Genomic DNA, 12,004 nt, shown 5'->3' with positions numbered 1-12,004 from the left:
TTCGCCTGTGGGCGCACAAGGGCACATTTCTCACACAACTTCGAGTCCTAAAAAAAGTCCAGGCACCAAAGGCATACGTTGTAAGGGCCCATAGCCAACATCTGTTTGTTGGGGCCCTAGCACTTGGACTGAAATGTTTCTGCTTTCTGAGGAGTTACCCAAGACAATTTGGAGTGCCTTCAGATCCACATTGACGGCAAGAAGAAGTAGGAACTGACTTCAGTACGCAGGCCTGGTGCCTCTGTGATCCCACACCGTCACTTTCGAGGCAGTAAAAGATCACCGTGGAGCTAAAAGGCGCATCTGTCGGCAAGAGGGAGTTACTACTGGCAAACTTTTCCAGATCCAGTATCGCATTTGGGCTATTCTTCTTTACGCTGCTTCTAGGGGTCTTCTATCACTCCAGCTTCACTCCATATAATATTTCAATGATCCCTTAATAGTTCTTCCAAGGGCTATTTACCTCACACTTTGGTTGCTTAACAGTGATTCCAGAAATGTGGTCTTTAACTGGTTGCTTAATAGTGCTTCTAGAGACTGGTCTTCTGCTGGCCCTGTGCGACTCCAAATATTATATTCAATGTTACTTAATAGTATTCCTGCAGATTGAGTTCTAGCCACTCTTGGGTGACTCCATTAAATATATCAATTGTTACACTCCATTAACCCCATGGCTGCTAAGGCAATTCCCCTCCTGTGCTGGGAATTGCTATTTTCCTTTATTTCATGACGAGCTGGGCTCGTCATCAGTGTATGAGGAGGCTACACCATGACGAGCCCAGCTCGTCATCAGTGTGGAAGGGGTTAAATATATCCATTGTTACAAATGCAAAAACTGCTAAGTATCGGGTATGCATAACTGCCTCTCTGTGTACATTCTTTGCAACACTTTAGTAACTTTGCAACACCATCTTCAAACCTCAAGCACCTCACTGAACACCTCCCAGGTGAAAAAACTACAAATAACATCCTTTCCAAGACTGCACTCCAGTTTTGATATGTTGTCAAGGGTATGAAACACGATGTGCCTATACAATATAACTGACATCCTCAACGACATCACTGAAGTAGCTCAAGGTTCCTGCACCCCAACTGGGATTATCCGTGCAAAGCCTTTAGCTGGGCCATGCAAATAAGACCGTTCCCTAAAATGCCATCAGCTGCGCCTTAGTGAGCCAAATGTGGAGACCATGCACGCAAGCCCAATGCTAAATTCCCCCACCCCCACTGCTCATTGTACTCGTCATTTGGCTATGGTTAGTACGTTCTGGGTGCAGAGTCCTTGTTTTCGGCCTGACACTGCTCTGCGTGTCATCGCTTTGTTAATGTTGAGTATGATGTGGGGTAAGTTGTTATCGGTGACTTCTTGTGTGAGATCATCAGCAGAGCACGGGAAGCAATGGTTCCACTGCTCACCATTTAAGGTTTTTTGTGTTTTCCATGGTACAGAAAAAAAGTCACCAACTAAAGTTTTTGGGGGAACCTCTCAATTATTTGGTGCAAACATTCCTATCGCTTCCGAGCACACACATATATATATATATATATCTTGCAAAAATTGTAACCCCACAGAGAGTGAAGACGCCGGCGCTCTTTGCTGGGGTGGTGCGTTTCAACCGGCAGGGTGACGCTGGTGAAAATTCAAAACAGTATTTTACCTCACAGCACACTTCTGCGTTTCATACTTTTTACCGTGAGGTAAAATACTGTTTTGGAATATATATATATATATATATATATATATATATATATATATATATATATATATATATCGAAACCTTCCTCGAGAAGAACGAAGCAGGAGCCCGAGGGGTACAAGTAAGACGGGTTTTATTGGCAGTTGGGTAGTCCCAGGGGCGGCAAATGCATTTCGGCGTGCAGCCTTCCTCAGTACCCAACACCCGGAACCCTCATCTGTGTTGTTTCATTCCTACTGCCTCTGATGTAGTGCTGGCGTGATCCGCTCCTCCCCCTGACAGTAAGGCACACCTGTCGTAGTCTGTTTTGAATTGGAGGACTACAACTCCCAAAAAGCCAATTGTTCGCGGCAATTTCGGGTCGGTTTAATGGGGAAGGTGTTCAGGTAATCTTCACTGGGGTCACAAAGTAGGACACGGTGACCAAGTCTTTCACTGCCGTAGAGCCGACAAGTCCGTCCTCAGGTACCCTTATGACGCCACAGCCTCGCATGTAGAAGATCCAATGTGCAGGGATCAAGTATGCATAGCATAGTGTCCAAAACGAGGTAAAATACCTCACTGCTCCAGGTCCTCTGTTAGCGAAGCGGGAACTGGACTATCCCTCTCGGGAAAGCGTAGATGCCGTGAAGCAAGAGCCAGCAGTTGTCCAGCCCCCAAAAACGTGGCAGTGCTCCTGTATTGTGCAACTGACAAGCACAAAATATATAAACGAAACCTTCCTCCACAAGAACGAAGCAGGAGCCCGAGGGGTACAAGTAAAACAGGTTTTAATGGTAGCTGGGCAGTCCCAGTGGCGGCAAATGCATTTCGGCGTTGGGCCTTCCTCAGTACCCAACACCGGGAACCCTCATCTGTGTTGTTTCATTCCTACTGCCTCCGATGTAGTGCTGGAGTGATTCGCTCCTCCCTCTGATAGTAAGGCACACCTGTCGTAGTCCGTTTTGAATTGGAGGACTACAACTCCCAAAAAGCCAATTGTTCGCGGCAATTTCGGGTCGGTTTAATGGGGAAGGTGTGCAGGTAATCTTCACTACGGTCACAAAGTAGGACAAGGTGACCAAGTCTTTCACTGCCGTAGAGCCAACAAGTCCGTCCTCAGGTCCCCTTATGACGCCACAGCCTATATATATATATATATATATATCTTTCATTTTTTTAACAAAGTTGTTTTGAGGCGCGATCTGTGATGGCTGCTTTTCATATACGTTCCTGCGTGATCAGTCTTCTAGGTACTTGCTGTGGTACGCAGGCTCTTACAAAAGCACTGGGTGCCATTTATTGGCGGTTACGGATGGGCGGCTCAGTGACTCCGCAGCCTCTCCTGGGCTCTTTAATACCTGGGGTAAGTCTCTCCCTTTGGATTACTGCAGATGTTTCTAAGATAGCAGCAGCTGGCTGTGCGGCTTGCAGAGGTCCGGGACTCTAGCCGGGAGTCATCTTCACTAATCAACAGAGCGAAAGCAGAAGATGAAAGATGACGATGCTGAGTCCTCAGCAGATCCAGGGTTAGCTATTATCCAGCAGGATTGCAAAATAATGGCTCAGAGGATCCCTGGGGAGTGAGCCGATGGCAGATGGTGTTTTGTAATAGCACTGAGATTGGCAATCTGAGATTGGCAAGCACTGATAAGTAGCACAAATAAAGGCTTGTATCTACTTTGTCTTAAGAGACTGTGCTAAAATGCTACCTAACGGAACCAAAATGGTTTTGCACCCAGATCATAGGCTTCTCAAAACTCCAGTGAGATTAATCTAAAGACAATGGTGGCCCCAGGAGCGCCAATAATGTTGGCCCTATTTAAAGGCAAAAAGTTTCCATCTTTCCATTGTTGAAGAAAGATGAGATTAGGTTTAGAGCTTTGCTGAATTTAAAGACTGTGGCATTGCGTCCATTACACATCTGGAATTCAAAGGGGAGTCCTGAAGGAAACAAGAATACATATCCTGGCTGCCCTCCCCGCCCCCATATGATTCTTACAAGGAATAAAAGTCAGAGTTAGATAAACTGCTCCAGTAAGAGATATGGGATGGGAGCCAATTGTCGCAAATGGATATTATCAAGTTATTGAAGCTTCCCACCAGAGGTTCTCCGACCGACAAATCAGCAACTTTGACTGCAGTTTTAGGAGACGTGACAACATGCAGGCGTGGTCAAAGCAGTGAGTCTGAGAGGCATGTTGATCAAAGGGTGAGAGTATATCTTTCCAGATCTTCGCTGTATTACCATGATAAGATGCTCTGAATTGCAATCTACTAATAAATAGATGCTCTCATTAGGAGAAGAGGCGTTCCTATGGTTCCGGCAAAATTAGGAGGATGACATGAGGGAAAATGTATTTCTTTTTAGGTCTTGCCTGTCGATGCGCATGCGCATCGAGCAAGGCGAGAGTATTGGGACTTATCTACTCTTTATCCACACTGCAAGGAATCGTGGCGATTCCTTGCAGTGCCCGTGACTTTTAAGCTCAATGCGCATGCGCATTGAGCTTAAAAGCGCGTGCACGTCCGTCTTTGTTTACCCGCTCCGCCCCCTCCCCTTCCCGCCGTGTCGCATTTCTCCTCCCCTCTCCCCTCCGTCTTGTTTATTTTACCCGCTCCGCCCCCTCCCCTTCCCGCCGTGTCGCATTTCTCCTCCCCCCTCCCCTCTCTTCCCTCCGTCTTGTTTTAGCTACTTGTCTGGGACTGCCTCTCCTCAGTCACTGACCCGACCACATTGTACCCATATTTTGTTATGCACTTCAACCACTGACTAGTCCAAATATCCCCTCACGTCAATCCACACACCTCCTCGCTTCCGCTCTATGTGTAAAGCATGTCCTCCTAACATCCATTGGCTGCAATACCTCCCAGTCACTTGTTTGATGCCCCTTAGCTCCTGCCTCTCTTTTCTCCTGTCTCTTACTCCTTCTACGGGATTGGATCAGACACCCCCTCACTTCAGTCTGCACCACCTCGCTCGGTGTTTGAACCACTGCCTCCTCGCACCTCGTTCATCCACTGGCAACAAATCCTTCCAGTGACTTTTTTTTATGCCCCTCAGCTCAGGCATCCCTCTCCTCCTGATGTCTGGACCGCTTCTACGTGACTAGGGCAGACTTCCCCTCACTTCAGTCCACACCACTTATACATGCGAAGCCCTCCCACCTCACAGGGCAGACACGCATTTTGTTTCGTCTGGCCACATTACACCCCAGTGCCCCCTTCGTGATGCCCCTCAGTTCAGGCAACCCTCCCCATCTCACGTGTCGCCACACCACCTCACAGCACCTGCAGGCCATCTCCCTCCCAGACTTCAGTTCACGCTATCTGGCAATCTCTGGCACTTGCCACCCCCTCCTCCCCGTCTATCGCAGACACCCCCTCACTCCTGTCTGGTCCCCGAGCTCAGACGTCTCCACGCGACCTCACCTTCACACACTGCACTCCCTCCCTCCTGTCTGACTGGTATTGCGTCCCCCCTCGCCCTACTGCTTGAATGAGTGGCGCCGCCCGCTGCCTACCTTAGCGCCTCGCATGCCCACCCTCGCGGCGCCCCGCGAGAGAGAGCCAGGCTGCCCCCATCAACGGCGCAGCCTTTGTTTCCGGATCAGGGGTGCCTGCCCCTCGGTGCATCCTGTTCATTTCGGCCCTGATTATTATTGAACGACGTGTTCGCCTCGCGCTGCCCGTCCTGTGACTCTCGAGCACACATACACACACAAACCCACTAACGTTTAAAATGAAGCGCCTCCGCCCGTGTGTCATTCGGTCTGAGCACGCACTTTGAAGTTGGGGGGCGGTGGCGTTTAAGTGAGCCGAGGCGCCCCGACTTTGTGGCTGCTCAGCCTCGCTGGCAGTGCCAGGTTGAGTCTGCCTGTTTCGCGTTCGCCTCCCCGTTTCGCGTTCGCCTCCCCACATCGTTCTTCACGGACTGACCCTCCTTGTGGGCTCTGTTCAGGTGTGCGGTGCCATGTCTCACCGTGCCTACTAAAAAATGATGTTTAGTAGTGCATCCAGTATTTGGGAAAGAATGCGCTTATAGAACACAGTTTTAATGTTTGGTCATACCCCCTAAAAATGTATATCTGGCTATGGGTCTGAGCTTTTTCCTCCAGCTGAAAGTGCTGTAGGGTATGTGTGTGGGGCTGTAGGGTAGATGGGCGCCTGGGCTTTAGTCGATCTGCCCACGTGCCCAGATTATGGCAGCGCTCTCATTGCATCAACGCTCTGATATCTCGCATTATGCCATAGCTCAAATTACACCTCAGTTAGGGAAACGCTCTTTTAATTGTGCTATATATATATATATATATATATATATATATATATATATATATATATATATATATATATATATATATATATATATATATATATATATATATATATATATATATATATATATATATATATATATATATATATATATATATATATATATATATATATATATATATATATATATATTTCACTTTAGTTTCTGAGGAAAACTCATGCAAATGACACTAATTTACTTTTAGGTTACGTTATTTGTGTCCACAAATTAGTTTGCCACTGAGGACCTACATGACCGCTCACAGTTTGATCTACTCCACTTGACCACATTGTGTGGTTTTTGGGCAGATGGCTTTTTCATCAAACTGAGCCTCAGTTCCTTACTTCCCAAAAATGTGAGTGTGTTGCAAGCATTAGATCAATGCATTGTTTATCTTTGAAACCTAGATGAACTCTGCAAAGTCATCTAGGAGTGAAAAATGTTATGGACCAGTACTCAAAGCTCTTCACATCTGTAGGTTTGCTTTGCAATTGTAACATTTGGAATTTCACTCGTAAAAGGATTTACTCACATGAAGATTTTCATGAGAATTTAATCAAATGAGAAAAATGTTTTTACCCACAGGACCTGGAAATAGGTGGGAAGTCGTAGTTATGGGGCTGAAACGCTCCATGAAAATGTGCCCATCCATAAGCTTACGTCAGTATTTTTTTCCAAGGTCGAAAGAGGCCCCTCCCCCTCCAAATAGAAAGGAGGTGGAATAGGGAAAGGAGTTGCTCCGTATGAGAATTTTTTTTACCCCTGAATAAAAAGTTTGTCATATGAATTTGCAGTTTTCACCCTCAACCCCTCACCCTCACTCACCCTCAACCCCTCACTCACCCTCACTCTCACTCACTCTCACTCACCCTCACTCACCCTCACTCACCCTCACTCACCCTCAACCCCTCACTCACCCTCACTCATCCTCACTCACCCTCAACCCCTCACCCTCACCCTCACCCACCCTCAACCCCTCACCCTAACCATCACTCACCCTCACCCTCACTCACCCTCACTCACCCTCACTCACCCTCACTCACCCTCACTCACCCTCACTCACCCTCACTCTCACTCACCCTCAACCCCTCACTCACCCTCAACCCCTCACTCACCCTCAACCCCTCACTCACCCTCACCCTCACTCACCCTCAACCCCTCACCCTCACACAGTGCAATAGGTCTCGGAGCATTTGAGTTAGAGCTTTTAGAATTGTTTATGGCTTTTTTTATTTGTAATTCTTTAGCATTGGCTACAGGAAACAAAAATGCTAAAGATTTACAAAAAAACCCATAAACAATTCTAAAAGCACTAACTCTAATGCTGCGAGACCTATTGCATTTCCAATGCTTGTTTGAATTTCTCAGCAGCAACAGACTTTCTTGAACAGAAGTCATAGTGTGTAAAAAATGGAATGCTGAGGTTGTCCGCCTAATCTCATACACAACGTCTTACAACTTGCTGCTTTGTTTAGTGGCCAAACCCACTTAACCCGAGACCATGGGTCCCTCAGAAATATATGAGTGTGGTCGTTGACCATGTGGCGCGTGTTCTGCCCATGTCCGGCATAATTTCCTTTGCCCACAACTCGCTGCAAATGGCCTCTGGAAGAGCACTATGGGCCCGGGGTAGAGGTGACAGCCTCTGGCAACAACATGAAGTAAGACCCCACACCAACTGGAAACCCAGCACGCTCGGGGTGAAAGGCATGGCCTGTGCACCAGAACCGGCTGCTGTGCACAACATTCATACCTGCAAAGTAAGCTCTGGTCTCAACCAAAAGCCACGGGTCATAAACCTAGATATTTGTGTGTTTTCCACTTACTGGTTTGTTTGTTTCACAACTGTTCTCGAACTGGTCAGCGAAGAGTTTTTGGTTTTTCATCCCAGTGTGCCAATTTAGCCTTTTTTTCTTGGTAATAAAGGCTATTTCCACTGTTCAGGAATGTGCTTGATCCTCCCTGGTGTAGGGGTATTCCCCCTTACTCAAACGTGGCCCCTTTCACAAACCTCAGGTTGAAGAACTGCTCGTCTTGCATACTTGTGGCCAGAACAAAGTTTCAGTGGGTGGCCAATCACATTGTGGCGGTTCTCCAGACACACGCACAATGCGAAATACATCTAATTTAACATATTTTCCCATTCAAAATTAGGTTCCTACTATTTCCTCAACACAAATGTACTAAACGATTAACAGTGTCACGTTCATCTGGAACCTTTGTGGAACAAACATTTCTCAAAAACGACTTCACCTATTTTCACGAAACCACAAAAACAACTTACCCCAAAGCAAATGCCAATTTTGGTACAAATCCGTTCAGCAGCTATTAACGTAGTGAAAAACAAACATTTTTCTGCGACTTAAAATGGGAATACAGTTTTCAGATCACTGTTAATAGCTTTGCCCCCCACTGACCAATGGGCACGAAAACTGAATTGAATCATTTGATCTAAATGTCTACCACATTTTGTGCATATTTTTTAACAGTGTCAACTTTAATACATTTTCCATAGAAGATGTAGTTTAACCACTACTATGCGACTATTGCTGTATCTTAATAAAACCAAACACACACACGGAAACATGAACACGCCCCCCCCTGTAGTTATCGTTAGAACAGTTAGACCACAAGAAAATATTTTATATTTTAATAATATATTTGTGCTGTAATTCCACATCTGCTTGATAATGCAATATTTTCCGATGAGCGATCAAGGGGGTCGCAGCCTTAAATGGGCTACTTGTTTTTTTAATTCTCAGAGCTAAGTTTAAAGTACCCACTAAAGTTTTAGGGTTGAGTTGTACTCAGTGCTTAAAATAGAACAATTAAAGTGCAGGTACTTACTATCTCAGAGTATTTAGTTAGTACTGAAGTGTGCTTTTACTCTCCCATCATATGTATTGCCTCCAGGTCAGAGAAGTCCAGGCACTTTCCTTTTCAAATTAAAGTGCAGACACTCAATACCTGACTACCCGACTATTTAAAGAACTTGCATAGGAAACGCTTTTGTTACGTCTTATAACCGTGTGAATCAATCAAAAACATGTTCGCCCGACTTCAAAACTTTTAGTAACGTTTAATGCAAATTGATGAAGGAGACAAAAGTTACATTTGGGGGAGGGAGTTATATTTTACTTAGAAAATCCGAGAACATCATGTGCTCAGTTGTACAGCAAAAACTCCAGGGCAGATAGATGCACATCATACTTGTCCGGAATGTAGGCCTTCATCCAATTTTAAATGTTAACATGTTCTTTTGTCAATCCTTAACGTAGATTTGGATTATTACTAAAACAAGCATGTGCAATGCATTCGGTCTCGCCTTTGGGACCTTATATGTATTTAGCTATGCAGCTCAATAGCCTGGACATTGAAACATCTACTGTTCTTTAACATGGAGGGAAAGTAAGCACCAAACTGCATGACACACCAGGTATGAGAACACATGGAGAGAAATATTGCCTCTCAGCGGGAAATGGTATAGTCCAAAGCTCTCTTTTCAATATAAAAGCAGGGCCTTCGGTGGTCATGTCACTGAAAATACAAGATTTGAAAAAAATATTATTGTCTTTGGGTGCTTGTGGAAGACAATTTCTATGGACTTGAATCTAGAGAGTGCTAACGTGATGCTGGTATTTTACTGACCTCTGCTGGTCGTTTTATATCAAGAAAGTTAAATAGAGGCAGTTGAACAGAAAAAAGTCCCTAAGCGGAAGCAGACAAGTCCTAGGGCTAATCTCCAGAGCCCACAACGTACATACATATATAAGTATATACTATACTAAAGTATATACTAAAGTATATACAAGAGGTCTTGAATGCTCAGCCTAAGAAGAGAGTCCATCTTCACGGTTTAGACGCAAAATGCTTGCCTTCTTTCGGACTTCACACTCTACTTTAAAAAACATGTGGCATTATATCTTAGTGTCTGGTTGTGTGAGAGAAACAGAGAGTTGACTCACTCTTTAGTTTAGAAGTGGTTTGTGTAAGTCAGTGTTAAGGTAAAATGAGGTTGCTCTTGTCAATGACCTTTGTAGATTCTTAAGAGTTTGGATAGGAATGTCACGATGGTTAAATATCAATTGCTTGGCCAGAACAAAAGTGCTCTCTATATATGCATCACAACTGCAGTAGGTAATTATAATGCAATGTTGAGAAGGTGTGGTCTATCTAAGATTCTTGTAGTGGAGTTGTCCGAGAGTGTATACTGGATTGTGGTGTGACAGTGCTTTTGGCTTGCCAGTGCTGTGCCACCACCATGGCTTTCGTGCTGTGTTGTGCACATGCCAGTGTGTGGGTGCCAGCTGAGGTAGACCCATTAAAGGTCTGCCAGGAACAATTATTTGTGGTACTCTTGGATGGAGAACAGGTCTGAATTTCTAGTGAAACCCAGAAAACCGGAGACTGTGAATGTACTGGATGCCTATGGAAAGTATTCGGAAAGAGCACCCCAAATGTAGAAGAATGATTCATAATGGTTTACAAGAGGCAGGTTAGGTGAAAGTTCCTAATATGTAGGTTGGTTGTACTCTTTGCAGAGATTGGTCTTCAATTATTTTCAATTTCAGCCTCATGTAGCAGTGTGTTTGTTTCCCCATTGTATTAGCATTTATAAAGTGATTTCTGCAATTCCAAATTTGTAAAAAAAAAAAAAAAAAAAAAAATCATAAACGCCAGGTCCCTCGTCAGTAGGTAACTGCAGCTTGCACCACCTATTGCCACTCCTACAAGTGTGACAATTCAAACTATCCGAGGTCCACAAAGCTATAGGAATGGCGTGGGTGGCAGGTATTACTCATTTTAATGTGTATTTAATTAAAAAAACAACTGATAGTGTGCTCATCTCTAAATTAGACAAAGAGCACCACCATGTGGCAGACTGTCATAAGTGCAGATGCTGACAATTAAGTACCAGTGCCGAGCACCGGAAACCACAGGCTCAAATTAAGTACTGAACTTCTACCACAGATGAGGCACTGAAATGCTTTATGGACAGGCAGTACACTACTCAGTGTAACACCTACAACAGAAGAGACATTGTTGTGAATATCGAGATATATTTTGCCATGTATTTAGCACCCATTTGTTACACAGTTTGTAAGCAGCTGCCATGCAATTTTTTTTATGCCTTGTTCAATAGAGAAGTCTCACAAGCTGTCATTGGCTGTGACCTAAAGAATATACGCAACCTGTCATGCCTGGGTTCAGTAAGATGATTGTACATGCCTTTATGAAATGATCATGGCAGCGCTTATCAAGGATTCATGCAAACAATCCTTACATTACAAAGCAAGACATTATATTTTGTGTTGTCATAAGACTTCCTGTCAAACATGAAATAAAATGAATGCCACATGGCAAAGCACAAAGCAAAGTCTCATTGACTGGAGAGCTGGCAGATACACAATAACTATATATCAAAGAATCCTTCTATGCTGTACAAAGGAGGTGGAACTACAACACGTAAAACTGGAAACATCGAAGTCCTCATTTACAAATCTGTTTTGTGAGCCTACGTTGAAAGTGAAAAAAGATCACGTGGCAGCATAGATCCCATGATCCCGATTCAAAAAACAGAACCAGATTCTGTTGAGATTTCCCCCACTGATATACACATTTTATTAGGGACAGAAAAGAGGGAGGTGGGGAGGGTGCTATGGAAAAAAAGGTTGTAGGAAAACAAAATGCATGTACACACAAACACTTGCAAGTATGTCAGTATTCCCATGCACGCTTAAAGGAGCTTTGCACCCTGTAACCACGTACATAGGTGCAAAAGCCAGGAATATACCTGTAGGGTGGAAAAGGGTAAAAAACTAATTTCTTGGAGGGTTTTTGAATAGTAGGGGTCTTGCCACAGAGAGAATTCCATATCCCAGAAAATGTATCCTGTATAAATACTAGAAGTTTAGCTCCAATATTGTTTTTTTGAATCCCTAGTAAGTAGAAACTTTGCACCTATCTTGGGCGTAGGCCTGAAATGAGCTGATTTCTCACTTTCTGTGGA

The 12,004-nt window shown here is 44.4% G+C and overlaps 1 protein-coding gene across 1 annotated transcript in view; it reads right to left on the bottom strand.

The window, feature by feature from the left end:
* Window positions 1-12,004, bottom strand: part of THADA (THADA armadillo repeat containing) — a 1,588,234-nt gene that overhangs the window by 368,770 nt on the left and 1,207,460 nt on the right. The gene's annotated exons all lie outside the window — the stretch shown is intronic.

The sequence above is a fragment of the Lissotriton vulgaris genome, chromosome 6, assembly GCF_964263255.1.
Source record: "Lissotriton vulgaris chromosome 6, aLisVul1.2, whole genome shotgun sequence".
Classification (NCBI taxonomy): Eukaryota; Metazoa; Chordata; class Amphibia; order Caudata; family Salamandridae; genus Lissotriton; species Lissotriton vulgaris.
The sequence above is the reverse complement of the archived record's forward strand: the minus strand, read 5'-3'. Positions and strand labels throughout refer to the sequence as shown.